Here is a 20,000-nt window from a genome sequence, read left to right as displayed (position 1 = left end):
ATATATATATATATATATATGTGTGTGTGTGTGTGTGTGTGTGTGTGTGTGTGTGTGTGTGGTGTGTGTGTAAAAGGATATAAACTCACAATTACGTGTGATAGGAAATAAATTTCTGACTCACTTTCAACTGGTGTGATTATAAATGTATATATATATATAAATATATATATATATATATATATATCTATATGATATATATATATATATATATGTATGTATGTTGTATGTATGTATGTAATGTATGTGTGTGTCTTTCTGTGTGTCTGGCTGAGTCTGTGTAAAACACTTTTAGTATATAGAAACTGAAAAATGGTACATTTATTAAAAAATTATGAATGTTTGGGAGAGGTGGAAATTTAAAAATTGTAATAAAATATATACGTAGAACAATTGTGGTTCTAGCAAAATGTTTAACAAAATGTTTAATGCTGAGGAAGAATAAACTTTCATAAGCTAAGACTAAAATTCAAAAGATTAGATAATGTTTGGATTTGAATTCCGTGTGTATGCTAGTTTTTAAAACTATCTACAGGAAAGCTTTTACAAAATATTCAGCAGTAATGCTAGCTTAAAATTTATGTTAATAAATGATACGTTAAGTTGGCATATCTGTATCAGAAACATTCTTCGTTTAAACGTTGGGTTTTACCCTTTGTTTGTGCTTGTGTATGTGTGTGAATGTATGTAAGTGTGTTTGTGAATGTACAAAAGACAGGACCATTCGTATTGATAAGTGTGAATAACCAAAAAAATAATTTTTTTTCAATACTGATCGATTGAAAATCTATCATCTTCCTCTCCGAGAAGGTAGCGTCTGTTGTAAAATAACAATTCCTTCCCAGAAAACAAATCATTGGAAAGGGAGGATTTACATATCTATCAGGCTGTCAACAACACACCTCCAAAAATTGCGACATGTAAGCCATTTTCCGTAAACTGCTTCCTGCCAAGGGCCCGCCCTCTCTCTCTCTCTCTCTCTCTCTCTCTCTCTCTCTCTCTCTCTCTCTCTCTCTCTCTCTCTCTCTCACTTTTAAAACTTGTCCTCTCTTTCTCTCCCTGTCCCATTTTTATAAAGAAAATATACATAAACCAACATATTCCGACAAAGAAAATGAATAAAGTGAACCTTGTGAATATCCTAATTGATGCATTAGGAAAAAAGAATGCCAAAAGCATGTAAACTGTGTAAGGTGTGGTATAGCATAGTTAATCCACAAAACCATAATCAGAAAATGTGCTGCATGCAACATTCCGACCCATCCACAGTGGGCTGAGGTAATGCAAGATATGAGAAAAGAACACAAGAATTTTTGCTCAACATGTTTTACCATGGATAGACAATGTTATTAAATCAAGATTGAATGTACAATAGTTGACGGATGAAGAAGAAGAAGAAAGAAGGAGAAGTGAAGAAGAAGAAGAAGAAGAAGAAGAGGAAAACGTAAGAGAAGTAAACAAAAAACTGAAATGACAGAAAAAGATAAGGAAAACAAAGAACAAGATAAAAGTATGGATGCAGAGATACTCATTGATACTACATATGAGGCTATAAAGCAGCATACCTACGAAGAAATAAATTACGATATGACAGCACCAAAAGAAAATGCCGAAGAGGCTCTACCCAGATCTACACAATGACGGGAAAGAGGAAAAAATATACAAAAAAGACAAAGTCTGCAACCTTTTGAAAAGAGGGAATTGCAGATATGGAGAAAAATGTTACTACAAACATCCTAAGGTATGTCACAACTATGAAATATATGGTAAATGTGCATACTTAGATGGATATGAGGATGATTGCAGAGATCTACATCCAAAATATGCAAAAACCTAAAAGAAGGAAAAGGATTTGGTAAGTTCGACAAAAATGTAAATATAGGCACCCTGTAGCCATGAAAAATAATCAAATAAATAACCAATCAAGCATAAAATCCAAAATAAGAAAGAAACAAATAAAGAGAAGGAATGAAGAATATCAGGTAAAAGAAAAAAGCAAGCCATCAACGAGATATGCAGAGGTGCCAGCAAAAAATTTCAATGCATCAGCTCCAAGATTCTACTCAAGAGATAATAACTGTTTTTTATTATGCAAGGGGATATTGCAGATATGGAGAAAATTTGCAGATTCAGACACAAAATTAATAATTATGATGAAGGAAGAACAAATATTATGGAAAAGTTGGATTTTTTAATGTCAGAATTTCTGGAAATGAAAAAAGAACACATACCAGAACAGGAAAGAGACATGGGAAAATTCCTTATTATTACCAATATTAAAGAATGAAGGAGAAACACGCAAACCATCATAGTGATGAATGCGCAGGGTTTAGTTACGAGTAACTCAAAAAGAAAAATAGAGTACTTAGAACTAACCCAAATTGAAAAGAAAATAGATATAATGAATATAAGTGAAACCTGGTATTCCCAAGAGACTGGGAATGATGATCAAATAAAAGGGTTTCAAACTTATAGATCAGATAGAAAAAATAGGAATCAAGGGGGAACCGCAATATGGGGAAAGGGACAAAAAACAAGGAAAAATATATGAGAAATATAGTAAACTCAGAATGTGAAACTAATAGCGGTAGAATTTGAATCTGAAAAATTAATGAACATAGTTAATATAGACCTCCTAATACTAAAGAGTTTGACTTAATAATAGAAAAATTGGATGATATATGTAGAAATCACAAGGACTGGACTATTCCTCCTATCTGGAGACTTCAACTTTCCTTTCGTAGACTGGAAAGAACGAAGATAAGAGGCAATTCGAAAAGCTATTAGATATGCTACTAGAATACAACATTCAACAAATAAATCACCTGCCAACAAGAAAGGAAAATACTTTAGACCTAGTATTTGTGAACGAGATGAATTATGTTAAAGAAATATAGTTTATAATGCGAGGTATTTCGACCATAATGTCATAGAATTAACAGTCCATTCCAAGCAAGTGAAAACAGAGATAAGCAAGAAATGAAAAAGTGGGAAGGATATGGAAATACAAACTTCTACAGTAAAAATAAAATGGTCAGAAATAAACTGAAGAATTAACAAAGATTGGGATAAAAATTTTCGTAAGTGATGACATAAAGGTAAATACGGAGATATTATATAAAATATTAGAGAAAATAGTGGAATAAATATATACCGAAGAAGAAAAGTAAACATCAGTCATGCATACCAAGAGACAGAAGGATCTTGTTCCAGAAAATCAGAAAGTGGAAAAAAGGTCTAGCAAAAAAAAAAAATGCATGGAAAGTTATAGAACTAAAAGTAAGATAGAAAATGCAGAACAAAAGATTTATACAATCAAAAGAAAATGAAAAACGGGACTTGGAAGAAAAAAACCCTATTAAATATCAAGCAAAATCCCAAACTATTATACTCATATGCGAAGAAGATGAATAAAAGAAGAATAGAAATAGGCCCTCTAAGAATTGAAGGGAGATTAACGAATGAAAAAATAAAAGAAATTTGCAACATACTGGCAGAACGATATAAGAGAGAATTCACCCCTAGAATAGATAATGAAGATAATGATATAGAAGTGGAAGGGATGAAAAATAAGTAAGATTTTATTTAACTGACATAGATATTAATGAAGCTGATATTGTGCAGGCTATTAATGAAATTAAAAATGGAGCTGCTGCAGGGCCTGATGGCAATTCCTGCTATTTTGTTAAAGAAAGTAGTTCATTCTATCGCAAAGCCACTTGCAATATTATTAAGACAAAGTGTAGATACAGGCAAGATTTATGATGAGCACAAATTAGCATATATTACCCCTACTTTCAAAAGTGGATCAAGAACTAGAGGCAAGTAATATAGGCCTGTGAGTCTAACATCACATAGTATGAAAGTGTATGAAAGGGTAATGAAGAAAAATATTATGAAACATTTAATAAAAAATAATTTGTTTAATAAAGGACAACATGGTTTCGTACCCGGAAAAAGTACACAAACCCAACTGTTAGTCCACCGTGAGAACATAAAAGAATCAAAAAAATATGAAAAAGCGGAAATGAAACAGATGTGGTTTATTTAGACTTTGCAAAAGCTTTTGATAAAGTAGACCATAATATATTAGCGAAGAAAATTAGAAAACACAATATCGTGGATAAAGTAGGAAGATGGTTAAAAGAATTTTTACACAACAGAAAACAGATAGTTATTGCAAACGACGAGAAAATCGGATGAAGCCAAGGTAATATCCGGTGTGCCGCAAGGTACGGTGTTAGCTGCAATACTGTTTGTTATTATGATTGAAGACATAGACAATAATGTTAAGGATTCGGTAGTGAGTAGTTTCGCAGATGACACAAGAATAAGTAGAGAAATTACTTGTGATGAAGATAGGAACGCTCTACAAAGAGAGACCTTAACAAAGTATATGATTGGGCAGAGGTAAATAGGATGGTATTTAACTCTGATAAATTTGAATCAATAAATTATGGAGACAGAGAAAGAAAGCTATATGCATATAAGGGACCTAATAATGAGACAATCACAAATAAGGAAGCAGTTAAAGACCTTGGTGTGATGATGAATAGGAACATGTTATGCAATGATCAAATAGCAAACTCTGTTGGCAAAATGTAAAGCAAAAATGGGAATGTTGTTACGGCACTTCAAAACAAGAAAAGCTGAACACATTAATTATGCTTTATAAACATATGTTCGTAGTCCACTTGAATATTGCAATATGATATGGTACCCACACTATCAAAAGGATATTGCACAAATAGAGAGTGTACAAAGGTCCTTTACAGCTAGAATAGAAGAAGTTAAAGACCTTGACTACTGGGAAAGACTACAATTCTTAAAAAAAAAAACATTTATATAGTCTATAAAGGAGAAGGAGAAGCTGACATGATAATTCAGGCATGGAAACAGATAGAAGGAATAGCAGAAATATCATGGAACTAAAATATCAGAAAGAGCAAGCAGAGGTAGATTAATAGTGCCCAAAACTATACCAGGAAAAATAAGGAAAGCACACAGACATTAATCCACTACGCACCAGCATCGTAATGCAGCGTCTATTCAATGCGTTGCCAGCTCATCTGAGGAATATATCAGGAGTGAGCGTAGATGTGTTTAAGAATAAGCTCGACAATATCTAAACTGCATCCCAGACCATCCAGATTGGAAGATGCAAAATATACCGGAAGATGTACTAGCAACTCTCTGGTAGACATTAGAGGTGCCTCACACTGAGGGACTGGGGCAACCCGAACAGATGTAAGGCCTGTAAGGTCTGTAAGGTGTCCACTCTCTCTGTCTCTGTCTCTGTCTCTGTCTCTGTCTCTCTCTCTCTCTCTCTCATAAACACACATAAACACACACACGTTCAACTTTCGTAAACTCTCTCTCTCTCTCTCGTCTCTCTCTGTCTCTCTCTCTCTTCTCTCTAAACACACACACACACACAACCACACACACACACACAGCTCCACTTTCATAAACTCTCTCTCTCTCTCTCTCTCTCTCTCTCTCTCTCTCAGTTCCACTTTTGTAAAATCTCTCTTTCTCTCTCTGAGTCCCATTTTTTTTTTATAAAACTTGTCTCCCTTTTTTTTCTTTCGGAGGCTTCCCTGATGAAAAGCCGTCACAGCGCTGTTACTGAAAACACCGAAAACATAATATTTTGACCTAACTGATATTTCATTTCAGCATCCCTCACTCATTACATGCTGACGGAAGACGGGTCAGCGGTCAGGGTTTAGTCTTCTTTTCTCGCTCCTGTTTCTCCAGTACATTTGGACTCACAGTTAGTGGGTCTCTTGTGTGCTTTTGTTTTCAGCGTCGAAAGAAATATGATGTATATGGAACGTCTGATAAGTTTTTTTTTTTTTTTTTTTTTTTTTTTTTTTTTTTTTTTTTTTTTTAAATATATGGGTGATGAGAACAATTACGTGCTTGGAAATCGTTTTCATTTTGTAAGTGACGTACATACACACAAACACACACACACACACACACACACCACACACATATATATATATTATATATATATATATATATATATATATATATATATATATATATATATATATATATGTATATTATAAAAGCATAAGTTATCATGTCCTTTTTAATATCTAATTCGCTCCATCTCGGAATTAATATATTTTTAGATATGTTAACTAACTCCATGAGCCGGCGAATATTATCTCATATCAACTAAAAAATTCCCCTTCGGTTACATATATGAAAGTTATTCATTCCGAGGTAGAGCGATTGGATATTAAAGGACATTTGTAACTTAATGGTTGTTATATGAATCACAGTGAGGTAATAAATTAATTTCATATACATATGTATACTTAGTATATATATATATATATATATATATATCTATATATATATATATATATATATATATATATATATGTGTGGTGTGTGTGTGTGTGTGGTGTGTGTGTGCATGTGTTCAGAGAGTAAATCAAGGAAGAAACATCTTCCATCGTGCCATAGAATAATAAACTATGTTGCAATGTGTACTCTTTCATTGTTCCTTGATAATGGTGATATTTTGCTTTCGTTTTTAAAACTTTTTCTGTTCATTTCCAAATGAAAACAGAAAAGAAAAGGCATTGATGGGACAGAGGACCTTAACCCTAAGGATTTTGATGAGTTTCGTTCTTAAAAGACAAAAGTTTTTAATACTCAAAATATATCATTTTAAGAGATCCATGGAATAGCCATTTTACAGTCATTTCTCTTTAATTATGTCTAATTTATGTGCTGCACTATTTCAATTAAGCTTGTGTTAATCGTCCCTTGAAATATTTCAGTATTCCTTAATTTAACCATTTTCTTTTCAAACGTTCTGCCCAAGCAGCCTCAGCATTCGTAATAAATGTTTCTTGCTTTTGAATTCATCTTTAATTAGTGAATAATTCATGAGTTATACAAAACACCACAGCTTTCATTTTTTTATTCGAAGATTGCTTGCATTAGTTTTTACCATTTTTTTTCTGCACTTTCAATCTTTTTCCTTTTTTTTAGGAAGAACCCAGGACTGATGCAGATTAGTTTAACATAATGAAAAGATTTGCTACTATCAGCATATTTTGTCAGTTATGCTTATATTTGCTTGGAAATCTGTTAACTGTATTCCAAATATGTCTATTTCTTCTGTCAAGAAATTATAGCGACATTATAGTGCCAATGACACGAAATTCATGAATATGGACATTTAATTTGGACACGGAGCAAAAAGTATTGAAAATCCGAATATTAACAAATCCCCGTCGACGTTCTCATATTCTATTGTTTTATTTTTCTCCATTTGTTGTTGACTTTTGCATCAGCAAGGTTACTGCAATTGAAAAAAACTCATTGAAAAGAAAATGATAGAAAACATGTATTGATTTTTAATTTTATATTTTACAAGTTTAACGAAAAACAATATATGCAAATGCATGTTATATCTAGATGCTAGATAATTATTAGGCAACAACCTTCGACTTTTAACAGTTTTATAACGTGAAAACATAGGATGAAATAGTGTAATAAGCTAACGTTAAATGGCAATAGCTTCAATTTTATGCCAGGCTTGGTTAGGGGAATATGAATGTGGTTGAGCTTGGTGATTTCAGTACATAGAAGGTTTTCTTTTATAGATGCGGCAATTTTGGCAGGGACAGAGTTCCTGGAGTAAATGAGGAAAGAGAGAGCTTTGCAGAAATGTAGAAACCTTTTTCAGTGTTGGAAACACGTAGTTTGTTTTCAAACATGAATTTCCGTAAGTGTTTCTGGGAAGGTATGAGTCAGTCGAAGGACAAGTCAATGGAAGTGACGAGGCTTCATCAGTTTGTCTTTATACAAAACAGGAATGTCATAAAATTTTCAGTTTTTCAGAAGAGAAGTTTTTTATGTTAGGTTGCTAAGGTTAAGTAAATATTTAACCTCGTCAGCTTCATTCTTTACAATGACATTTTTAATTGCAAGCAACATTTGAAGTAATATTATGACCAATTTGAATTTTAAAATATCAAACAGTATTGTCATAGAATAATTTTTACGTGTAGCCGGCAATATTAGGAAATGATATATATTTCGAGAAATGAACAAATTGCAGAGGAGAAGAAATATAGTTGATTTTTTTAGAGCGAGATAGTGATATAAATATGTATATATATGTGTGTGTTTTATATACAATTTTTGACACATTTATTTGAGAGAGCAAGAACTATATATCACTCACATATATTGTTAAAAAAATGTTACGGCTGTCTTGTGACACTACTCTTCGGCAAATTCTCTATCAATTACACTTTGGAACCAATTTGCTTTGTTATGCAGAAGGAAATCAACCGTTATGAACAAAAATCTTACCTAGATTTGTTTTCGTAGAATGAATAAGATATGTAATGTATCTAAAATCACCCACGGCATTTTCGTAAATTGCAGTTTAACTTTCATCCAAGTGATGGAAAGCATTCGCGTCAAAAGCGTGAATTTTTTCCGTGCATGCAGTATGTGTGGTTTGGATATCAAATGGAAAAAACATGACACTTATTGAATATAAAATAAAGCGCCTTTTTGAATGGTTCCATCCAGGTTCCTCGATTTTTTATGACAACAATAAAACTCTTTTGAAAAAACAGAAAAATGCATACATTATTTAATTTAAGCATATTTCCTCTTTCATATTCATATTTCCGGATTGGAGCTTTACGCTTTTACCCAAAACATATTTAATATACGATGAAATAACAGGTAATAAGTTTTTACGCGTTGCAATAGCTTCTAGATAAAATAAATTGTGTGTGTGTGTGTGTGCGTTTGTATCCATGTTTTATCAGATAAAAAAAATGTGTTTACGAAGAAAAATTCACATACAGCATCTCACAATGGCTGAGATAAAAACGTTGTAGTCTCTTTACCTTTATAGCAAAAGAAAAATTATGTAGGCTATTATGGGTTTCATTTCACTTGTCAAGCGACTGTGAAGAATTTGACTTTATAATCCACCAGAAATGTGAAAACAACAAGTTTTGCAAAGAGGCTTCAGATACAATCTGAGTAAATCAAAACAATCAGAGATTATAAAGAATTTCACTTAAAATCCATCAGAACTGGGAAAAACAGCTAGCTTTTCAAAAGAGTGTTCTTCCCCATGCTGTAAAAATCAAAACAAACAGTCGGGGGATTATAGGTTTTAATTTATTTGTCCAAAGTCTATGAAGAATCTCACTTAAAATCGATCAGAACTGGGAAAAACGACAAACCTTTCAAGAGAGTCTTCTGCCACATGCTATAATAAAAATCACAGCAGGCAGTCAGGAGCTTTAAGGGGTGACTGCCCAGAGCAGCAAGTCCTCTCCTTTTCTTCTTCTCTTAATAGGCAGTTCACAGTTTCAAATTGCTTCGTCCCATTCTGCACATAGCCGTGCAGACGGCCGTAATGGCTTCATTATGATAATGTCGTTCGCACCCGTAATCTAAAGAGCGGCCAATTAGCATTGTGTGGACACACGCAGATGGCAATCAGTTACGACGAGCGCTCCGTGTTCGGAATTCTCAATTATTTGCATTCGGCATTGCCGGATGTTCGCCGGGCCCGTGTTGACAAACACTGGGATATTTTCAGTTATGGCCCACTTACGCATGTGACTGCGTGTGAACTCCGTCGACTGAACCTAATTCTCTCTCTCTCTCTCTCTCTCTAACGATATGACAGAATTTATGATGTTTTACGCCAGTAATTTGATACGTTAAAGAGAAATTGGCTTTAGAGAAAAGCGTGACTGCATTGTCTCATATATATATATATATATATATATATATATATATATATATATATATATATATATAATAAATTATATATATATATATATATATATATATATATATTATAATATATATATATATATATATATATATATATATATATTCTTAAAAAATCACAGTAGATGCACGTGACTTCATAAATAAGCGAATACCACAGGAAAATGATGGTCAGAAATCCAAGCGCTTTCGTCTTTACTAAGACATTGTCAACGAGCTAATGAAATACAATTGGGGAGAAAGGTCTCAGGTACACAACAAAATCAAGAATGCCAGATGGTTAATTGTCAAAAGGGTAAAAAATTAAAGGAGATAAACCACCGGATTATCGGATATCACACGGTCACAAAACCTAACAGATTTGACCCTGACCGAAATTACAAAGTATCTTTACAGTCGAAAACATGTAAAAACTGAATATATTAATTTTGTTGCTTATATTTATCTACAATTTTTTTCATTATGAAAGCATCAAGTTTAAATAAACCAAGACTTAAATTTAGAACATTTCTATTATTTGACTTGATGAAACAAGATTCAATGATATTCCTTTTAACTGTGTCATTACATGGGAGTTAAGGCTCTTGCTTGACTCCAGTTAATAGGATAATCTAAATCTCTCATATTGTACGAATAATGCATTCGATATTTGCTCAGTTCTCACAGAATATTGATCTGTTTGAGACGTTGTGAAAGAGATTTACCGGTCTGTCCGTAATAGACTTTATCACACTTTTTGCAAGGAATTTCATATGTGCAGCTTGGAAGATCTTTAGGAGAATTTTTGATTACTAAACTCTTGACATTAATATTAATGAAAACAGTATTTAAAATTCTAGGAATATCTAAAACCCTTTCATCAAAGGGTAATTTTGGAATGTTTATGCTTACTAAACTACAAAAGTCCTTGGGTATTTAAGTTTCAATGCAATATCATAATAGTTTTAATTTCAGCGTCAATAAACTGCGGGCTACAGACACGTAAAGCCCTTAGGAACATCCCAGAAAAAACAGAGAGTTTAACATTTTGATGGTGATTGGAGTAGTAATGAACAAAAGAGGCAATGTTAGTTGATTTTCGAAAGACTGAAAAGGTGAAATTTCTTTCATTTCTATGGACAGTTACATCTAGAAAATTCAACTTTTTTAGACAAAACTCTTACCAAGAATTTTGCCTCAAAAAGTTATTTGGTTTAGGTATGTGGATGATATTTTCTGTATTTAGCCAGTTCACGAAAATCTCCAGGAATTCCTTAATAATCTCAATAATTTAGTCCCTTCTATAAAATTTACCGTAGAGGAAGAAAGAAATTGTAATTTGAATTTTCCAGATGTAACTGTCCATAGAAATGATAGAAATTTTCACCTTTTCAGTCTTTCGAAAATCAACTAACATTGCCTCTTTTGTTCATTACTACTCCAATCACCATCAAAATGTTATATTCTCTGTTTTTTCTGGGATGTTCCTAAGGCTTTACGTGTCTGTAGACCGCAGTTTATTGAAGCTGAAATTAAAACTATTTATGATATTGCATTGAAACTTAAATACCCAAGGACTTTTGTAGATGTGGCATGGAAAAGAGCTAGAAAAACATTTTATTTAACTAATGACAAACTTGAATTTAGTAAGCATAACATTCTAAAATTACCCTTTGATGAAAGGTTTTTAGAATTATTCCTAGAATTTTAAGCTTTTTTAACATAAATGTTGTTTTCAGTAATATTAATGTCAAGAGTTTAGTAATAAAAAATTTTCCTAAAGATCTTCCAGGCTGCATATATGAAATTCCTTGCAAAAAAGTGTGATAGTCTATTACGGACAAACCGGTAATCTCTTTCACAACGTCTCAAACAGCATCAATATTCTGTGAGAACTGGGCAAATATCGAATGCATTATTCGTACATATGAGAGATTTAGACCATCCTATTAACTGGAGTCAAGCTAGAGCCTTAATCCCATGTAATGACAACGTTAAAAGGAATATCATTGAATCTTTTTTGTTTCATCAAGTCAAAAAATAGAAATGTTCTAAATTTAAGTCTTGGTTTATTTAAACTTGATGCTTTCATAACGAAAAAAGTTGTAGATAAATATAAGCAACAAATTAATATATTCAGTTTTTATTTTTCATGTTTTCGACTGTAAAGATACTTTGGTAATTTTCGGTCAGGGTCAAATCTGTTTAGGTTTGTGACCGTGTATATCCGATAATCCTGGTTTATCTCCTTTAATTTTTACCCTTTTTGACAATTAACCATCTGGCATTCTTGATTTTGTTGTGTACCTGAGACCTTTCTCCCCAATTTGTATTTCATTAGCTCCTTGACAATGTCTTAGTAAAGACGAAAGCGCTTGGATTTCAGACTATCATTTCCTGGTGGGATTTTCTTTATATATTATATATAATATATATATATATATATATATATATATATATATCATATATATATGTATATGTTATATGGATATATAGTATATATATATATATATTATATATATATATATACATATATATATATATATACATATGGAAATTAGACACGACCTATATTTAGAAATGCTATATTTATTACAGCAGTAGCATCCGTCTTGTTTTTCGCCAGAGGCACCGCCCCTTTACTGATGAAAAAGAGAACAACATTTGCAATGACAGCGATCATGTACACAAACAAACAAATTGCTATCAACGTGCCGGGCATCATAAATCCCCAAGCGCATCTGTGTTGAGTCCTAAACTTTGGCGTTTGTGAGGCACCTTACAAGAGGAGGAGGAGGGGGGGGAGGAGGAGGAGGAGGAACGCATCAAGTCTAAAACACGTATCGGCCGGGCGGAGAGTACGAACAAATATCATTTTCAATTAGTGTCATCATATTCCGCGTCTCATTACCTCAATTTCCAAGGCAGACTCTGGAGCCGCCGTACAATTTTCGACCAACCAACCACATCTCCATTAACCTCCTGCCACTATTCCCCTCACTCCTGCCTTCCCCCATTTCCCCTCGTCCGATCGTTTACTTCATCCCCCTCCTCTCTCTCTCTCTCTCTCTCTTGTTCCTTCTATCCTAATCCCTTCGGATGGGCCAAGCTGCTTCCGCAGCCAAAAAGCTCTCTCTCTCTCTCTCTCTCTCTCTCTCTCTCTCTCTCTCTCTCTCTCTGCTGGGAGGAAATTTAACCGACCGTCAAAGCATGATTGAGTTGGCCGTATTAAGGAAATATTTCTGTATATGATTATGAACGCTGAGAGCGGTGTGGGGCTGTGTAGTAAAAATGTGGATGTCGTCGGAACTATTTGTGCTTATCTATATATATATATATATATATATATATACTATATATATATATATATATATATATATATATATTATATCTATATATATATACATATATATATATATATATATATGTATATATATGTATATATATATGCATATGTGGAGTGTGTTCTCATGTAATTATGTATGCATACACATTTGAATGCAAAACCTTATGTTTTCTAGAGAGAGAGAGAGAGAGAGAGAGAGAGAGAGAGAGAGATAGATTGCAGAGTTTATGTGTAGTCCATATGTATCCTGAGTTGTCCGTAAAAGAAATTACTGTAGAGGAAACTTGGGCAAATGTATACAACTATATGAGGAATGACGTTACATATTTTTGAATATATAACTCTCATAAACATTCGGGCATAATGATTATCATTTTGAAGTAAAAATGTAAAAGTGACGGAAGTATTTTGAATGGGAATTCACTGTAAAAAAAAAGGCAATTGTGGATTAACTCTCTCAAGTTTAAAATCATTTTCTTTCGACGAATCCCGACTACATATTGCTGAAAAAGAATCCTTATCCTGGTTCCACAATATTCCCTCTGTGTGTTTGCTGTTCCTTCCAGTCTCTCTCTCTCTCTCTCTCTCTCTCTCTCTCTCTCTCTCTCGTTTTGATAAGTGGTTTTATATGGACTGGAATAAGCATCGGGGAGTTATAGCTTATAGCTCTGACATGGTAGAATAAATCTGGAGGTATTTGCAAAGTTTCCACACACTGCTATATATTTGTTTTAAAATATTCAATTTATTTACACACATTTTCGTATATATAGTTTCCATCATCTTGTATATTTTTCTTTTAGAGTGTTCGCTATACACTAATGTATTCTATACGTGTGTATGTATATATATATATATATATATATATATATATATATATATGTATGTATGTATGTATCAAAGACGTAATGTTTTTACGTAAGATATACCATAAGGGTAATAAATCTTGACCGGTTTTGCGAATCTACTTAAGCGAACTCCTGATAGATATTGATATCAATTTGCAATATTATGCCAGAGTGACAGCACAAACGAACATACAAAAAATTAGTAGGATAAAATATTCGCAAATGGTAGTAGTACTTGAATAAAGGGAGGAGCAGTGAACTCATTAGCGTTTGATGTCAGAGCTTCATTTACAAGTCTTGTTTGTCTATGCGGTTAGGCTCGTGCCTCTGATGTGGGCCCAGGTAAACTAACATCCATAAAACCATTTCAGAGGAAATTTAAAATAGTCTGAGCTTTTCCTGACTGGTGTTCCTACTTTTATAAACGTTTTTTTTTCCTTTTATAGAATTAGATTATGTAATCTTTCTGCCCCTTGTTTGACTGGAATAAGCTAACTTTTGAATTACTTTGAAGTTGATGGCATGATTGTTTTCACTGAAATGAACAGCGTAGTTGTTGTTTCATTGTTGATTATGATTTTATATGTATACACAGACACACACACACATATATATCTATATGTATATGTATATATATATATATATATATATATATATATATATATATATATATATATATATATATATATAGACTGGTAAAAAACTGTACTGTAACAACAGAATTCCATCTAATAAAAGGAGCCCATAAAAACACCAAAATATAGAGAGAAAAGTACTTTTCTCTCTATATTTTGGTGTTTTTATGGGCTCCTTTTATCAGATATATATATATATATATATATATATATATATATATATATATATATATATATATAATATATATATATATATATATATGTATACAGACATACAAAACACACACACACACACATATATCGTTATATATCTATATGTATATATATATGTATATATATATATATATATATATATATATATATATATATATATATATATATTGTAAACCTGTACGAACATCATACATACAGGCTATTAAACCTTATATATAGATTAACCTTTACATGTAAGTCTGGTTAGCGAATATTTTGTTGATACCGATGTAGCACTAAGTGGTTCCGAAGACATTACGGCCGTAGGAAGTGCCAATAGTTATGGTCACTTATGTATGAGGGTCAAAGTTTTTTTTTTTTTCCAAGGGAAATGTTTACCATAAGGTGCTGGAGGAGATACAGCTTCTAACCACGCAATGTTGAAGGTTTAATAAATTGTTTCTTTCTTATCCTTTTAATACCCTGAACATCCCATAAGACCCACAGCCATAATTCCAGTTACTCAGCTACCTGTTTACTTAATGTCTTTCTCAGAAGAGAGGATACCTTTCGACATGTCGCACGATGCCCTTCGTCGTAAACTAAGACTATTGTAGATTCACAGCAACCGCGCATTTGATGTCTATGCCAGTCCCTTACGAAGCTCCTGATTGGCTGTTGATAAGCCAGTCACAGGGTTGGAAACTCTGTCACTCTCGAGAGTACACACAGGAGGATGTGTATTGCGTCTCTCAAAAGTATCCCTCAGGAAAGACGAAACACACATCCTGCCTGTGTGAACTCTGTCGAGAGACTGAGAGTTTCTACCCCTGTTATTGGCTTATCAACAGCCAATCAGTAGCGTCGTAAGGGGCTGACCTAGACATCAATTGCACGGTTGATGTGAATTTACGATAGTTATCCTTGTCAGGGGATTTTCCGTCAGTGCACCTCACGGTGTGCACTGTATGCATTACTTAAAAGGTTCTTTGCAGCATCCTTTCGGTCCCTAACGGCAACCTCTTTGATTCCTTTTGCTTTACATTCGGTCGTATTCCCTGTCTTCCCTCTTACTTTCTAATCGCTCCTGATAATTGTTCCATAGTGCAGCTGTGAGGTTTTCCTCCTGTTACACTTGGAAAGCCTTTTTAATCTCAATTTCCCTTTCAGCGCTGAATGACCTCATAGGTCCAGCGTTTGCCCTTCGGCCTTAATTTTATATTAAATTCCATTCCATTCCTAGGAGCAGAGTTTGGCTTTGATCAATGATCTTTCAGTCAGGTCTTTGTTCTTCTTAATATATCTGGTCACTGGATGTGCATAACTATACTCTGTTTTTTTCCATCTGTCCATCCGCCTGTGGTGTTTTTGCATGGTAACACTGCGTCCCGGTCTTTAAATAGTTACGCTATGTGGAAGTTTTAGGTAAATAAAAAGATATCTGGGTGTACATTTGCAACTGAAAAGTGTTTTAATAATTTACTGTCTGCGAATTACACCGTTAATATTCGAAATAGGATATTATTATTATTGTTGAATGTAAGCTGACTGTAATTATCTAAAGCCCGGGACGCAGTGTTACCATACGCATACACCACAGCCGGATGGACAGATGGAAAAAAACAGAGTATAGTTCCATTATTTTTACTCACAAAAGGGTATATAACTGCACAAGTAGGAAATCTTAATGTCTGTGTGACATTTGACCTTCAAAATTCCAGCTAAGTAAACTAAACTTTTATGGAGTAAACACTACACTCTTTCATTACGAAAATGAAGAACATTAATATTTAATCCGGCTATAAAACCATCTAAAATTCTAAACCGACAAAAATCCATAGATTTTATTTCAGTTGAGATGGGTCCTGTTGCAATAAACCTTCATATCTGGTCATAATTTTATAACAACTTGCTCTTTAAGAGAGCACAATATTACTATGACTGCAGTTCTCTGAGGTCAGCATTATCTTGACTTGAGATGTGCTTCCAAAGCAAGTTGTGTTGCTAACACTGAAAAGTACAGATAATTATACCTTGGTAAAATATCGCCCCTTCAGCTGTGTTTAAAAATGTAGAACACTTTTACTACCGTATAAGGCAAAATCTTAGAGCGAAGAATTATTAAAGATAGTTTCGTAAGTCATTGATACTTTATAGTGGAGATTCATATGCAGCTATGTTTCTGCGATTGTGATTTTTACTTAGCTATCTATCTATCTATCTATCTATCTATCTATCTATCTATCTATCTATCTATCTATCTATCTGTCTATCTATATATATATATATATATATATTATATATATATATATATATATATATATATATATATATATATATATATATATATATATACATATATATAATAAAAAGGAGACTTCCTTTATCTCAGATCGGTAAGATATCATCCCCAGTCTTACATTAACTACAACATCCAATAAATTAAAACAAAAATAAACAGAAAAAAAGAAAAAACAGACAGAATGAAACTGTGAGAGAGAGGGGGCGGGGTAAGGAGATTGTGTGATACAGAGGGAATAAGAAGCACCCACCAAAAAAGAAAAAAAAAAAAAAAAAAAAAAAAAAAATAGATTCCTCAAAAGCCCATAAGAGCGCCATCAGGATCGTCTGACGCAGGTCGATTGGCTGGGATTATAGATTTCATGACAAAAACAAAGAAAAGGGGGATATTATGGTCACTCGCTTGGATCAACTTCAGAAACGTCATCCTGAGCCCATAAAGAGAGAGATAAGACGTCGCTTGTGGAAATTATTAAACCAATCCCAATAAAAACTTCTGGACGGCACTTTAATAAAAGGATACGGGGCGCGGGGTATTCTGCTGCTGGGGACGTTATGCTAGTATGATGCATAGGGAAGGGAGATGGCGCTAATGCTATTGTTCTTGTTGAAGAGGAATTGCAACGCTGTTTTACAGAGGCAATGATTATTGTATAGCTTTTCTGGAGCTTGTGTTTTTGTTCCTTCGTATTTTCTTATATTCATTTATATTTTTTTAATTTTTTCCTTTTTTATTTTTCTTGTCGTGAAAGCCTGCGTCGGAAGACGAGCTTGTTTTCGAGATAATCCATCACACAAGATTTTCCTGTCCTTTCACTTCCGCAAATCTCCACTCATCTCCAGCTTCCCGTCGCAAAATGATAAGAGAGCAGTTTATTATCTTGCTAATAGAAGATAATTGTATGAAAAGTAAAATCCAAATGTGTTGTCAGTTTAACAAAATATGTATTGGACTTTAATATTTCAATACAAAGAAATGAAAACAGATTGTAATATATATATATATATATATATATATATATATATATATATATATATATATATATATATATATATGTATATATATATGTATATATATATATATATATATATATATATATGAAAATATATTCATTCTGAGGTAGAGCGAATTTGGATATTGAAGGAAATTTATAGCTTCTTGCATATATATATTATATATATATATATATATACACACACACAAGAGAGAGAGAGAGAGAGAGAGAGAGAGAGAGAGAGCCCAGATTGGGTACCAAGCCATCATAAAAAAATAGAATGGAGAGTTTATCAATTCATACATCTTGGTTAAATATGAACATAGTGCCATGACATACTGCCATAAGTCTTACAGTTCACGATATATTAAACGGTTACCCATTGTTAAGATAGAACATGCTAAAGCATAAAGTAATGTAACTTAATAACATTAACACCTTACAAATGAACGTTTGAAATAAAAACACGATAATTCAATAAATATATATAAGTAAATAAAAACGCTGACAAGATATGTATATGTCAAAATACCGACGACCGCGGCCACTCGGGCATTCACAAGCACTCTTTCCGTCATTGAAATTTATCTGTATCCATTCGGATGTTATGCATTAGGGCCATTCATTCAGCGCTGAATGCTCCTCCTGCTATTACGGCATTCTTGCAACATTAAGTCTAAACCGTTATAACGAATCATATAATGCAGCTTGCATAAATGTCTCCTCTAGGAGGAGGGCCGGGAATTTTACTCGACTGTTTAAGTGTGGTGGGGAATGTTCATGAAACGAAGAAATGTAAAGTGTTCCCCTCGGGCTATAGGACGTCTAAATGACCTTGAGGGAAAGATGGGGCTGGAGTCCGACTTCCAGAGCGCAGGATGAGGGCTAACTCGAGATATAAGTTGTTTCTTACATCTTGGGCGAACTGACGACTTTTAAGAGGCAGCTTGAGATATTCTTTGTTGGTCTCATTTTCTCCGTCGGTACGGGATCGTCTTGGCGTCTTTGAGAATGGTCTCATTCGAATGGAAGTGTTGTTTTGAAGACCAAGTATAGCAGGTCTCCACAGTATTTTAATTTCTCGGTATCAGTATGGTTTCAGTAGGGCTTTTACTCTGCTCAGTCTTATATCTCATCAAACTTCTATATTCACAGTTCATTCCCATGATGCACCCTAGGGGTTTAGGGCCGTCAGTACACCCCACGCGATGCACTGTAGGCATTATTGAAGGTTCTTTGCAGCGTTCCTTCGGACTCTAGCTGTACCCGTTTTCATTCCTTTTACTGTACCTCCGTTCATATTATTATTCTTCCATGGTACTTTCTACCGCCTCCTAACAATAATTATTGTGTCACATAGTGCAACTGCGAGGTTTTCCTCATTTTAAACTCTCAGTTTCACTCTCAGCACTGAATGACCTAATAGGTCCCAGCGTTTGGCCTTGCTCCCTCGATATTTCAGAGCAATTTTATAGTGCCTACCATAAGTCCTCTTCTTATGGCTCTCCCCTCGGTCTTCTGTCAGCCAGTCTATTTCAGCCCTGTGGATGATTGCTACATCTTCTACCGTCGTGTCTCAATTAATGTCCCATAGATATTTATTTTCTTTTTCTTTTTTGTGACGTCCTTCAAGCTGCTTCTTGCATTGCCCGTTCATGTACAGTTCATTCTACTCTCGATAAAGCATCATATTTCTCTCGCTAGACTCTTGCGGAGTTTTTGTATAATCTCATTTACTGTACGATTTCCATCATTACAAATACGAATAGTTTCCCTTGACGTTGCAGCCAAATCCTGATCAAATTTAATGTAATCTACCACAATATTCTCCCAGTCTCTTTGCCTCATAATCTTCCAGGATTCAAAGTTATGTTGGAAGCGGTAGGGATGAAATAATATA

General features: G+C 33.6%; 1 protein-coding gene across 1 annotated transcript in view; it reads right to left on the bottom strand.

Annotated features, from left to right (window-relative positions):
- Positions 1-20,000, bottom strand: part of LOC135213310 (uncharacterized) — a 160,542-nt gene that overhangs the window by 128,737 nt on the left and 11,805 nt on the right. The gene's annotated exons all lie outside the window — the stretch shown is intronic.

The sequence above is a fragment of the Macrobrachium nipponense genome, chromosome 42, assembly GCF_015104395.2.
Source record: "Macrobrachium nipponense isolate FS-2020 chromosome 42, ASM1510439v2, whole genome shotgun sequence".
NCBI lineage: Eukaryota > Metazoa > Arthropoda > Malacostraca > Decapoda > Palaemonidae > Macrobrachium > Macrobrachium nipponense.
The sequence above is the reverse complement of the archived record's forward strand: the minus strand, read 5'-3'. Positions and strand labels throughout refer to the sequence as shown.